The sequence below is a fragment of the Mustela putorius genome, unplaced genomic scaffold, assembly GCF_011764305.1.
Source record: "Mustela putorius furo isolate JIRA1106 unplaced genomic scaffold, ASM1176430v1.1 tig00003871_pilon_pilon_pilon, whole genome shotgun sequence".
Classification (NCBI taxonomy): Eukaryota; Metazoa; Chordata; class Mammalia; order Carnivora; family Mustelidae; genus Mustela; species Mustela putorius.
The window spans coordinates 9,215,498-9,228,087 of NW_025422023.1; positions in this window are offsets into that span (position 1 = coordinate 9,215,498).

Consider the following 12,590-nt stretch of genomic DNA (forward strand, 5'->3'; position numbering starts at 1 on the left):
CTCATCCAGATATTTGGGGCTAAAACTGTTTAGAATATACTGATTTAATGACCTTTAATAAAAATAAAAATCTGAATGTTTGCTTCTACATATAGTGATTAGATTCTATCAGTGTGCTTGCACAAATTTATGTCCTGAAAATGTGAATTCTCCATGGTAAAAATAGGAATATCAATTACCACAATGTTCTAACTTCAGTACACATGGTACGTGGGCAAATGACTAGCACAGATACTTAAAAAATTTGCGTTTTCAATAGCAGTAATTTCTTTTTCAATCCTTCTAATCTCTGGGGATGCTGTAAGCTGAAAACTGTTTCAAGTAATGTAATGCTGCTCTGCCCTTTCCTTGAAACGACTGCTATAATAGACCCATTAGCACTACAGGTATTTATATTCCTCTTTTCAAAGGGTAGGCTCAGGAGATGTGTGCCAAGAGTTCACTGAATGAATTTCTCCTGAGCAGCATTTTCCAGCATGTTTGAGAATGTCAGTTGCAACGTGACAGATTTAATTGTTCAGCAAAGTGGAAATGTTTGCTTGGTTAATGGTGTCTCTTTAAAACAGGGTCAGATTATTATGGAATTTTTCCAGGAAATCTACCCTTGAAAACAGAAGGAAAATTTTGATGCTATTAATGAGTGGAAGGGGAGTTATCAGCTTTAATTTCATCAGAAATTAATCCATTATAGTTAGATTTCTCAACTTTTGTTTTTCCCATTGGGACCTTTAATCAGATCCTAGATGTATTAGTAAACTGGGATTAAGAAGATGAGTTCAGACAGCCAGGCTCCGTGATAACTGTGTTACAATCTTCCCTGAAGAGCAGAAAAATGGAAATATTTGTGTTTATTGGGTCATGCAGATAACAATGCCAGGAATCTGTTCTGTAATTCATAGGTTACAAATGAAATAAAATTGTGTCTGAGACAGCGGAGCACAGTATTTGCAACGATGACGATGTTAAATCAAATTCCTCTTCTCTGGGAATGTAGAAATCTGGTTTCCTTAGACTTCTCTTTGAACAAAGTTTGAAACCAAAGGAATGATTTTTTTTTTCTAGTAAATAGTTTTAGTTGATTCTAGTAGTACTGCTTACTTATAAAGACAACTGCTTAATAAATCAAAATGAAGTAGACTTAGTAATGAGTTTAGCATTGAAGACTTGAATCTGACAGGATTTCTGCTATTTCTGAATACAATAAGACTTTGGTCTGTGATTTCATACCAGTCCTGGGATGAGAATGTCACAGAAGTTTTGCTGATTTGATAACTGTGTCATTATGGAGTTTGCTCAATGACCCTGGAGAAGAAATTTGTTAGGAAATCAGAGGCGAATCCAATTGGAAGGAAGTCTGTAGCACACTTTCACCATCATTCTTAAGTGTGAATTGATGCACACCATGATGAGTACAGCAATATGATGACAGATGGGACAGCAGAACATACTCAAGAAAATTCCTGGAACTATTTCTAGAAACTTTATCATTTCCTCAAGGGTTCCATATACGTGGCCCTAATGTCATTGATACAGTTGGGGCCCTTAAAGAGATTGGCTAAGGTAGACAATTCCACAGCCCATGCAATCCATAAAAAGGCAGAATTTCTTAGGTTTTTCCATGTGGGACATGTAAGGGGTCTGCTATGATGATGCTTGGGATCCTAGTTGAGTTTCAGCCCATAGCTGCCTCTCAGTCAGATACTTCATTTGAATGCCACAATACCAAGAAAACTAGTAATATTACATATTCCAGTTTTCTTTCCTTGAGAGACAGAATAGGCCATTGTGAATATATTTGGATACTTTCAGCTGCAAGTAACAGGAAATCCATGTAACAATAAGGAAATAATAAGGAAAATCTATGACATGGGAATTTGGGGTTAGGGCATTTGTAATGTTGGTTAATTCAGCAGTTTAGTGACAATATCAGAGATCTGGGATTTTCTCCCATTTTCCTGCTCTGTCATTTTTAGCATTTCATGTGTTTTCTTCATGCTGTCAAGCAGTTGCCCCAGCTCACATGCACAGTCTCAAACCCTGCACAATAATATCCACAGGCCAGATGAGAAAACAGTGAATTCTTTTTTTTTTTTTTTTTTGTAAGAGGGAGGGAGGGTTTATTCCCATAAGCCTGTCAATGTTTACAATCTCAAATCTCATTTAACAAAATTGCACTTTTCCTCTTGTCCTAAACTAGAGTAAGAGAAAAAGAATGAGTCTGGTTGGCCCAGACCAATGAAAGGGCCCAGAACCCACTGAAGCTCATCTGATACTTAAGACTTGAGTGGGGGTTCTTTTGGCAAGAAGGTGAAGGTCTGTTCTGTTAGCTGACAGGTGGCAGGCCATAAGTTCAGTTTCTGTTCTACTCAGCTTAACAAAGAGAAGTAGAGAGACATAGTGCAGGATCTCTGCATCTTGGCACCATTGGTGTTTTGGGCCAGATACTCTTTACCGTGGGGGTTCTTCAGTCCACTGTAGGATGTTTTGCAGTTCCCCTGGCCCCTGCTCAAAAGATGCCAAGAGTAACCCCCTCCAATTGTGACAACCTATTGTATTCTTGGGCAAGTGGGAGGAGGGGGCAAAATTCCCTCTTACTGAGATGCACTGAGCTAGTATAGAGGCACAAGCAAGGGAAACTGCCAGTGGGGTTGGGCTCTCTTGTGATGGCATTAGGTTTGACCTGGATCTGTGACCCTGATCATATGCTGCCGCAGATTGTGTGTGAGTAGCTTGAGGAGAAGTTTGCCTCGTGTACCTCCTGAAGGCTTCTGCCTAACATGTGGGGCTTTCTGGCCACAGATATGCAGCTTTCTATGGCCACACAGAAGTTGACTTATGTGCCTCCTTGTGAGTGTGGAAATCTTCCAGGTGGTGATCAATGTCACAGAAGGTTCTGATGCAGAGGTTAGGGGAAAGACAGAGGCTGAAATCATGAATTCAGTGGGAAAAGTATACATCTGCATGGGGATGCAAAATGTATTGTTATAACGTAATTTAATTTATCCTTCTTATGAGTCTGAGTCCTTGATGAGTTCCCCTGATAAATGGTTTAAGTGCTCTGGGAGGGGTGTACTTGAAATAAGGAACTTTAAGAAAGGTCCTCCAAAACCAGGGCATGACCCGAAGTTCTTGCTTTGAAACACACTTAACGGAGATTGGTAGAGTTTAAAAATTTAATTTCTTGAGCCTAAAGAGGAAAATAGTCACCATATTAAATAAATCAAATAGCTAAAATAAGCTAGTTATTTGGAGAGACTGTACTTCAAACCTAAGTATTTCTGACCACTAGGACCCTCTCCCTCCTTTATTACATGTAATCTCCCATTTCTATACCAGAAAGCAATTTAAGCTGCATAGTTTTGTGGAAAATTTGAGAGATGTTTTGGGAATAGCAATAAGAAAAGATATCCCTGGAGGAGGAAAAAAGGTGAAAAAGAAATGAGGCACACACACACAAAATGAATGGTTGGTAAGAATGAGAGAAGACATATGGACTGATACAGAGTAAAGTACCAGGGGTACCATCCTGCACACAATTTATTCAGTTAATTTGCAGAGTTTTAAAATATTGTGTTTATATTTACAAATGATCATTTGGTGTGTGTTTTGTGCATTGACACTTCAGTTGATTGCTCTGTGATTTTGTTTTAACATTCGGTTCTGTACAGCATAGTGGGTAAGAGAGGGAGTGTAGAGCAATACCATCATCACTTAATAGCTATGTGATGACGGGAAATTACATAACAACTCTTTGCCTTGAGCCCTGAAAAATGAGGCTGCTGGTCCCTGGAGCTGGTGTGGGTATTTTCCAAGTTATTTCAGGGTAAATTGCTTATCACACAGTCTGGCCTAGGGAAAATGTTTAACTGTTGTTTTTAACATTTGTTTCACTTTCTATCCACTGATCTGTTACATACCTAGATTTAACCACATTTTACCCACCTAAGGTGTCAGCATTGCCCACTATCTGAACACATGCTTAGTGCTTCCCATTCTAATTCAGAACAGTAAAAAAAACCAAGCCTGCAGTGAAAATGGCTAGCTAGGAAATGCTGAAATGTGACAGAATCGATAGTGATTAAATTGTGGGACGCTCAGATGACTAAATACCTGTTTATGAGGAAGTTATAGAAGCTCAAGAAGAAAAAAAATCTGCAAATTATTTTGATAATTGGATTTTTGATGTTCAACTCTAAAAGAGTTTATATATGTAAAATAATATATATATAATGTATATCTACATATATATACATATATATACATTTAGTGTAAAGGCTAATAAAACAAGCACCTTGTACTCATGATGCAGTTTAAGAAAATAAAGGATGTATTGCTGTTTAAGACCCCTCTGTGTGTCTCTCACTGAATTTTGTGTTTATAATTCTATTGTTTTTCTTTTTAAATTTATACTATATTAATGATCCCTAAGTAACCTGATTGTACTTTTATTTGAGCTTCATATGTGAGTATCTGCTCTCTGTATTTTTCAGAGACTTGCTTTGAATTAAAAATCAACATTATGGAAACAAGGTGGCATCAAGAGGGAGACAAACCATAAGAGATTCTTAATCTCACAAACAAACTGGGGGGGTTGCTGGAGGTTGCGGGGGACAGATAGCATGGCTGGGTTATGGACATTGGGGAGGGTATGTCCTATGATGTGTGCTGTGAAATGTGTAAGCCTGACGATTCACAGACCTATACCCCTGGAACAAATAATACATTATATGTTAATAAAAATAATTTTGAAATATCACCATTATGTTTTTGACATTAATAATAATAATTAATTAATTAATAATGGGTGTAGAGATGTAGTTCATTTATTACCATTGCTGTAGTATATTATATTACTAGCTTCACAAAAATGCTACAATGTGTATGTCTTTTGGTGCTTTTGGGAGTTTTTGCAGTAGAATTGCTGGGTCAAAGAATTTAAGTATCTTTGTAGCTATAAGATGGCAGTTGTTTTCCAATAGTAATATACTAATTTATATTCCCACCAGTGGTGTATAAAAGTTCCAAATGTCTACATTCTTACCAACCCTTAGAAAAGTGAGACTTTTCAAGTTTTACACATATGAAGGTGTGACATGCTATCCTAGTTTGGTTTCTTTGCAATAAACTTGAGCATTTCTTTTTTTCTTTCTTTTTTTTTTTTTTTTGTTCTCTAGTTCTTTATTATAATTATTTTTTTTAAATTTTTTATTTTTTATAAACATATATTTTTATCCCTAGGGGTACAGGTCTGTGAATCACCAGGTTTACACACTTCACAGCACTCACCAAAGCACATACCCTCCCCAATGTCCATAATCCCACCCCGTTCTCCCAAACCCCCTCCCCCCAGCAACCCTCAGTTTGTTTTGTGAGATTAAGAGTCACTTATGGTTTATCTCCCTCCCAATCCCATCTTGTTTCATTGATTCTTTCATGCTATCTTTTCTATAAAATGCCTCTTCCTATCTTTTGCCCCCTTTAAATCATATCTTTGGTTTTCTTATTGGTTTATAAAATGTTTTTATATTTAGGAAGCTAATCAATTAACAGTTATATCCATGGTAAATACCAGCACCGAATTTTGGCTTTTTACATGGCTTAAGGTATCTATAGTTGATAGGAGTACTGGTACCAATTCTTCATTCCTCTGTAATGGAGCGATCGGTTCATACCCTTTGCCATATAGCCATAGTGCTTCCTCTCCCCTGTCCAGATTAGTATGAGTATGACACCCTACCATGTTAGTGGTGGGCCTGGCCGAGTATCTTGCTTTGGCCAATGGGATATGAGCAGATATGATACAGCAGAGGCATGGATGTGCTTGCAGGGTTCATCTTGCCATCTTGTGCTCCGGGTATTCCCAGTTAGAAGATCATGCCCTGGGTTAGCCACTGATCCAAGTATGATAGCTGGGGCAGCTGCAACCCAATCTCAAGTCTGGAACCAAGCCCAACTGACTTAAAGCTGACCTGCAGACCCATGAGCGAGAAAAACAGTGCTTGTGGTTATAAGACATTTGTTTGGACAGGATTTGTTACACCACATTATTGCAACAACAGCTAAGTCAGAACTTATGGGCAGAAGTCCTTAATTTAATATGGTTGAATTTATCATTCTTTTCTGTTAGAGTTTGCACGTTTTATGTCTTGTTTAAAATCTAGTTTCCTCCAAAGTCATAAACACATTCTTTGCATAAACATATTCACAAACATCTTTCATGCCCCAAGGTTATCAAGATAATCTATTACATAGGCATTTAAGCCTATTAATAACAGGAAACTGATTCTGCATATATGTGGAATAGGGTACAAATTTACTTTTTTCCACATGAATGCCACAATTGCCTCTGTACAATTATGTCTCCATTCTCCACTGATACACAATTCTACCTTATTTCCAGACAGTTTTGTGTATACCTGTGTCAATATCACTGTCTTAACTCCTGTAGTTTTTTGGTATTTCTAACTATCTGGTAGGGTAAGTCCTCCATTATTATTTCAGGAAATTTTAGCTGTACTTCATCCCTTGCTTATCACATGCATTTTATAAACAATTTGTTAAATTTCTTGAAAACCCAGAATCATAATAAATTTATAGATGAATTTGGAAATAGTGAATAATTTTGCAACATAGTTACATCATCCAGAAATTTCTTCATTTATATATAATTAATTAATACCCTTTAGTAATGTTTGTAGTTTACTTCATCAGATCTTGCATATTGTTTTAAAAAGAATTATTCTTTGTTACTTTTTGTTTTATTGCTATTTTATAAGACATCTTTTAAAACCTATATTTTAAAAAATATTTGTAGCTATTGTATAGAACTGTAATGAATTTTGTATAATTGGTTTTATCTATATTTTAGCTATATATATATTATGTATATATAGCTGAATGTATTTTGTTTCTATCTTGTTCACAGTATTAGTTTGTATTTTTTCTTCTTTACACTGTCCTCTAGTTTTTGAATCTCAGTTAGCCTAACCAAATAAGTGGGCTGTTTTCTCTCTAGTTCCAAGAATAATCAGTATAAAATCAGAATTATTTGTTTCTTGAATGTGTGGTGGAATACATTTGCAAAAGTCATTTGGACCTGCCGTTTCCTTTATGGAAACATTTTAAAATATTGATTCAATATCTTTAAAGGTTTTAGTGTTACTTGGGTTTCCTGTTTAGTTTTTGTTAAATCACTTTATTTAGGCTTCTGTCCATATCATACCGATTTTCAAACCAATTGGCTTAAGTACTTTTTTAGATCTCTGCTACATTTGCAATTATATCCTCAATTTATTAACTAAATTTTGTTTTTAGCAACTTTAATGTTTCCCCCAAGACAGCTTCCCCCCAAACAAATATTGACTTATTTGATTTTGTAATTTATTCTATGTATTTTATATTCATTTTCTACCTTATTAATATCTCCCAGGAGTTGTTTCATGTATATCTGCTACAAATATCACTTAGTTGATATTTATAATTGGAATAAATGCCTGAGAATCATAGTTCCTTACCTGAAATATTCAGGCCATTCACATTTAATTGTGATCTCTGATATGTTTGGACTTATTGCTATCATCTCATTTTACTTTTTATTTTTATTGCTTGCCCTATTTTTTCGCCACTTTTTTCTTACAAAGCTTATTTCACATTAACTGATATTTTCCTCGTTACATTTTTTCCTTTTCTATTTGTTTGAAAGTTATGTAGTATATTAATTTTTTAGGGTTATAGGAATTATGCTCATGTTTAACTTTAATCAATATGAAGTCCAAATTTAATCAGTATGTTTACCCTTTTTCTGTATAGCATTTTAGCAATATACAACTTACCCAGATTTATAAGCTTTGGATTTATAATAATTCAATCATGTCTTTTTTAATATCCACACATTTTATAATTATTATTGTTTTATACTGTGAGCCTTCCATTAGAATTAGCCACATATACTTTTCTTAATTCTCCATTGTAACATGAATTACAAACCTATATCCTGCAATCACATTCCTTCTTTCTGAAATATATTTTAGAAGTTATTTTAGAAAAGCTTTTGGTGATAAACTTTCAGATTTTGTATTGTTTTCCAGATGTCTTTTGTTAAATATAGTATGCTAGGTTGACAGTTTTTTCGCAAAACTTTAAAGAATTTTTTTATTGTTTTCTGGTTTTCATCAAGTTAGTAAGTCACCTACCATTGGAACGATGATTTTGTTTTAAGTAATCTTTCTCTTCTCTTTACATGCTTATAAAACCTTCTCTTTGCTTTTGTGTTCTATAGTGGTGCCACATAATGTCTAAATGAAAATGTCTTTAAAATGTATTTATCCTGTTGGGGATTTGGTGGGCTTTCTAAACGTAAAAACATACTATTTAATCAATTCTGAAAAATTATCAGTGTCTTCTCAAATGTTACCATTTCCCATTTTCCAGAACCCTAGGCAGAGATTTATTTTACCATTTACTGTACTTGCTGCTCATCACCTAACCCCTCCTTCATATTCACTATTGCTTTATTTCTCTGTTTTAAATTCTGGGTTATTTCTTCAAGTCAAATATCCTGTCCACTTACTATTTTCAGGTGTATTTAGCCAGATATTTAAGAGTCTTATTAATAAATTACACATATTCAAGGAAATGTACGATTATGTATATTCATTTCAATAAAATATCCTATCCAGTGATTTTTTTTCTTAAAAAATGGACTTTAACTTTTAGAACAATAGAAGGTACAGAGATCTCCCTTATATGCCCTGTCCACACACACACACATATAACTACTGACATTCTACACCACAGTGGTGTATTTGTTACTGTCTGTGAATCTACATTGACACATCATAATCACCTAAAGTCCATAGTTTATGTTAGGGTTTACTCATGGTGTTTACATTCTGTGGGTTTGGAAAAATATATGATGCTCTGTATCCCACGTTATAGTATCATACAATGTATTTTCACTACACTAAAAATCCTTTGTTCTGTGCCTCTTCTTCCCTCCCTCCTCTCTAACCCCTGCCAACTACTGATCTTTTAACCATCTCTGTAGTTTTTCCTTTTCCAGAATGTCATACGGTTGGAATCACACAGTGTATAGCATTTCATATTGGCTTTTTTTTACTTAATATACATCTTAGTTTTCCCCATGTCTTATGACTTCATGACTTAATAGCTCATTTCTTCTTAGCACTGAATAATATTCCATTGTCTGCATGTGCTGCAGACATTTACCTACTAAAGGGTATCTTGGTTGCTTCCAAATTTAGGCAATAGGAATAGAGCTGCTGTTAAGTATTGTATACAGGTTTGTTGGGTTTTTTTGTTGTTGTTGACATTGTTTTAAACTTATTTGGGTAAATACCAAAGAGCATGATTGCTGGATGATATGTTTAGTTTTGTGGAAACTACCAAATGGTCTTCCAAAGTAGCTTACTATTTTGCACCCCACCAACAATGAATGAGAATTCCTGCTGCTCCACATCCTCATCAGCATTTGGTATTGTCAGTGTTTGGGATTTTGGCCATTCTAATAGCTGTGCGATGGCATATTATTGTTTTAATTTGCATTTCCCTGATGATATATGATGTGAAGCATCTTTTCATATGTTTATTTATCATCTGTATGTCTTCTTTGGTTAAGTGCTTGTTCAGGTCTTTTGCCCATTTTCTTTTTAAAGATTTTATTTATTTATTTGATAGAGAGAGATCACAAGTAGACTGAGAGGCAGGCAGAGAGAGAGAGGGAAGCAGGCTCCCTGCTGAGCAGAGAGCCTGATGCGGGACTCGATTCCAGGACCCTGAGATCATGACCTGAGCCGAAAGCAGCGGCTTAACCCACTGAGCCACCCAGGTGCCCTCTTTTGCCCATTTTTAAATTGGTTTGTTCATTTTCTTATTGTTGACTTTAAGAGGGCTTTTTATATTTTGAACAACAGTTCTCTATCAAATATGTCTTTTGCAAATATTTCCTGCCAGTATGGCTTGTCTTCTCATTCTATTGACATTGTATTTTATAGAGAAGAATTTTTAAATTTTAATGTAGTCCAACTTATCAATTATTTCTTTCATAAGTTGTCTTTTGTGTCTTATTTTAAAAAGCCATGCCATAACCAAAGTCACCTCTATTTTCATGTATCATTATCTTCTAGAATTTTATAGTTTTACATTTTACTTTTATGTCTATGATGTATTTTGAGTTCATTTTTGTGAAGGACAAAGGTCTGTATCTAGTTTCATTTTTTGCATGTGGATGTTTAATTGTTTCAGCACCATTTGTTGAAAAAATAATCTTTACTCCACTGTTTTGCCTTTGCTCCTTTGTCAAATATGAGTTGACTGTATTTATGTGTGTCTGTTCCCAGGTTCTCTATTCTACTCCATTGATCTATTTGCCTATTTTATCATACTGCACTCTCTTTATCACTGTTGTTTTAAAGTAAATTTTGAAGTTAGGTAATGTCAGTCATTTGACTTTGTTTTTCTCCTTCAACATCGTGATGGCTATTCTGGGTCTTTCCCTTTTCCATATAAACTTTAGAATCAGTTTGTAAATATCTGTGAAATAACTAGCTGGGATTTGACTGGGATCGCATTGAATTTATAGATCAAGTTGAAACGAACTGACTTCTTGAAACTACTGAGTCTTCCTATCTGTGAGCATGGTTTATATCTCCATTTATTTACTTCTTTGATTTTTTTCCTCTGAGTTTTGTAGTTTTCCATTTATAGCCCTTGTACATTATTGTTTGAGTTATACCTAAATATTTATTTTGGGGGGTGCTGATATAAATGATATTTTTTTTCTAATTTTAAATTCTACTTGCTAGTTATGGTATATAGGAAAGCCATTGACTTTCTTATATTAACTTCATATCCTGTAACTTTGCTATAGTCACTTATTTCTAGGAAGGTTTTGTTCGTTATTTTGGATTTTCTACATAGATGATCATATCTTCTGTGAACAAAGACAGTTTTATTTCTCCCTTCCTAATTTGTGTACCCTTTCTTTCTCTTTCTTTATTTTTTTATTTTTTATTTTATTTTATTTTTTGGTCTTATTGCATTAGCTAGAACTTCCAATATGGTGTTTAAAAGGAGTGGTAAGAGGTAACATATTTTCCTCATCCTTGATCTTAGTAGAAAAGCCTCAAATTTCTCGATATTAAGTATTGATTTTGGCTGTTAGCTAAGACTTTTTATAGATGTTGCTTATCAAGTTGAGAAAGTTCCCCTCTGTTCCTGGTTTGCTGAGAGTTTTTATCATGAATGAGTGTTGGATTTTGACAAATGCTTTTTTCTGCATCTACTGATAGAATCATGTGATTTTTCTTCTTTAGCTTGTTGATATGATGGATATGTTAACTGATTTTCCAATGTTGAATCAGTCTCCCATATCTGAAATAAATCTCTCTTGGACATAGTGTATAAAGTCATAGTGTATAATTCTTTTTACACATTGCTGGATTGGACTTGCTAATATTGTTCGAGGATTTTTGCATTTATATCCTGAGAGATACTGATCTGCAGTTTTTTCTTCCTATATTTTGTTTGGTTTTCATATGAGAGTAATGCTGGCCTCATTAAATGATTTAGAAGTATTCCCTTTTATCTTCAGGAAGAGATAGTAAGAATTGGTATAATTTCTTCCTTAAAATTTTGGTAGATTTCGCCAGTGAACCTTAAGCCTGGTGCTTTCTATTTATTCGTTATTTCTTGGTTCGATTTCTTCAAATATACAGGCCTATTCAAATGGTCCAATTTTTCTTGGTGAGTTTTGGCAAATCGTGTCTTTCAAGGAATTGGTCCATTTCAACTTGATATCAAGATTGTGAGCGTAGAGTTACTCACAGTATTCCTTTATTATCCTTTTAATGTTCGAAGGATCTATTGTGATGTTCCTCTTTCATTTTTTATTTGTATCTTCGCTCTTTTTGTTTCTTAGCCTGACTAGTGGCTTATCAGTTTTATTAATGTTTTCAAAGAACCAGATTTGGTTCAGTTGATTTTCAATAGAGACTTCCTGTTTTCAATTTCATTTATTTTTGCTCTAATTTTCATTATTTCTTTTCATCTGTTTATTTTGAATTTAATTTGCTCTTCTTTTTCTGGTTTTATAAGGTAGAAATTTAGACTGTTAATTCTGTATCTTTCTTCTTTTCTAATATATGCACTCAGTGCTATAAATTTTTCTCTAAGCGCCACTTTATCTGCATCACACACATTTTGAGAAGTTGTGTTTTCAATTCAAGTAGTTAAAAATATTTTAAAGTTTCTCTTGAGATTTCTTCTTTGACCTATGTACTACTTAGTAGTGTGTTGTTTAATTTCCACGTATCTTGAGATTTTCAAGCAATCTTTCTGATACTGATTTCTAGTGTAATTCCATTGCAGTCTGGTAGCAGATGTTGTTCAATGGCTATTTTTTAAAAGTGTCTTAAGGTTTATGTTTCAAAATGTGATCTGTCTTAGGGAGTATTCCATGTGATCTTCAGCAGAATGTATGTTTTGCTGCTGCTGGATGATGTAATGTATAGATGATAACTATATCCAGTTGATTGATGGTGTTGCTGAGTCTAATTATATCCTCGCTGATA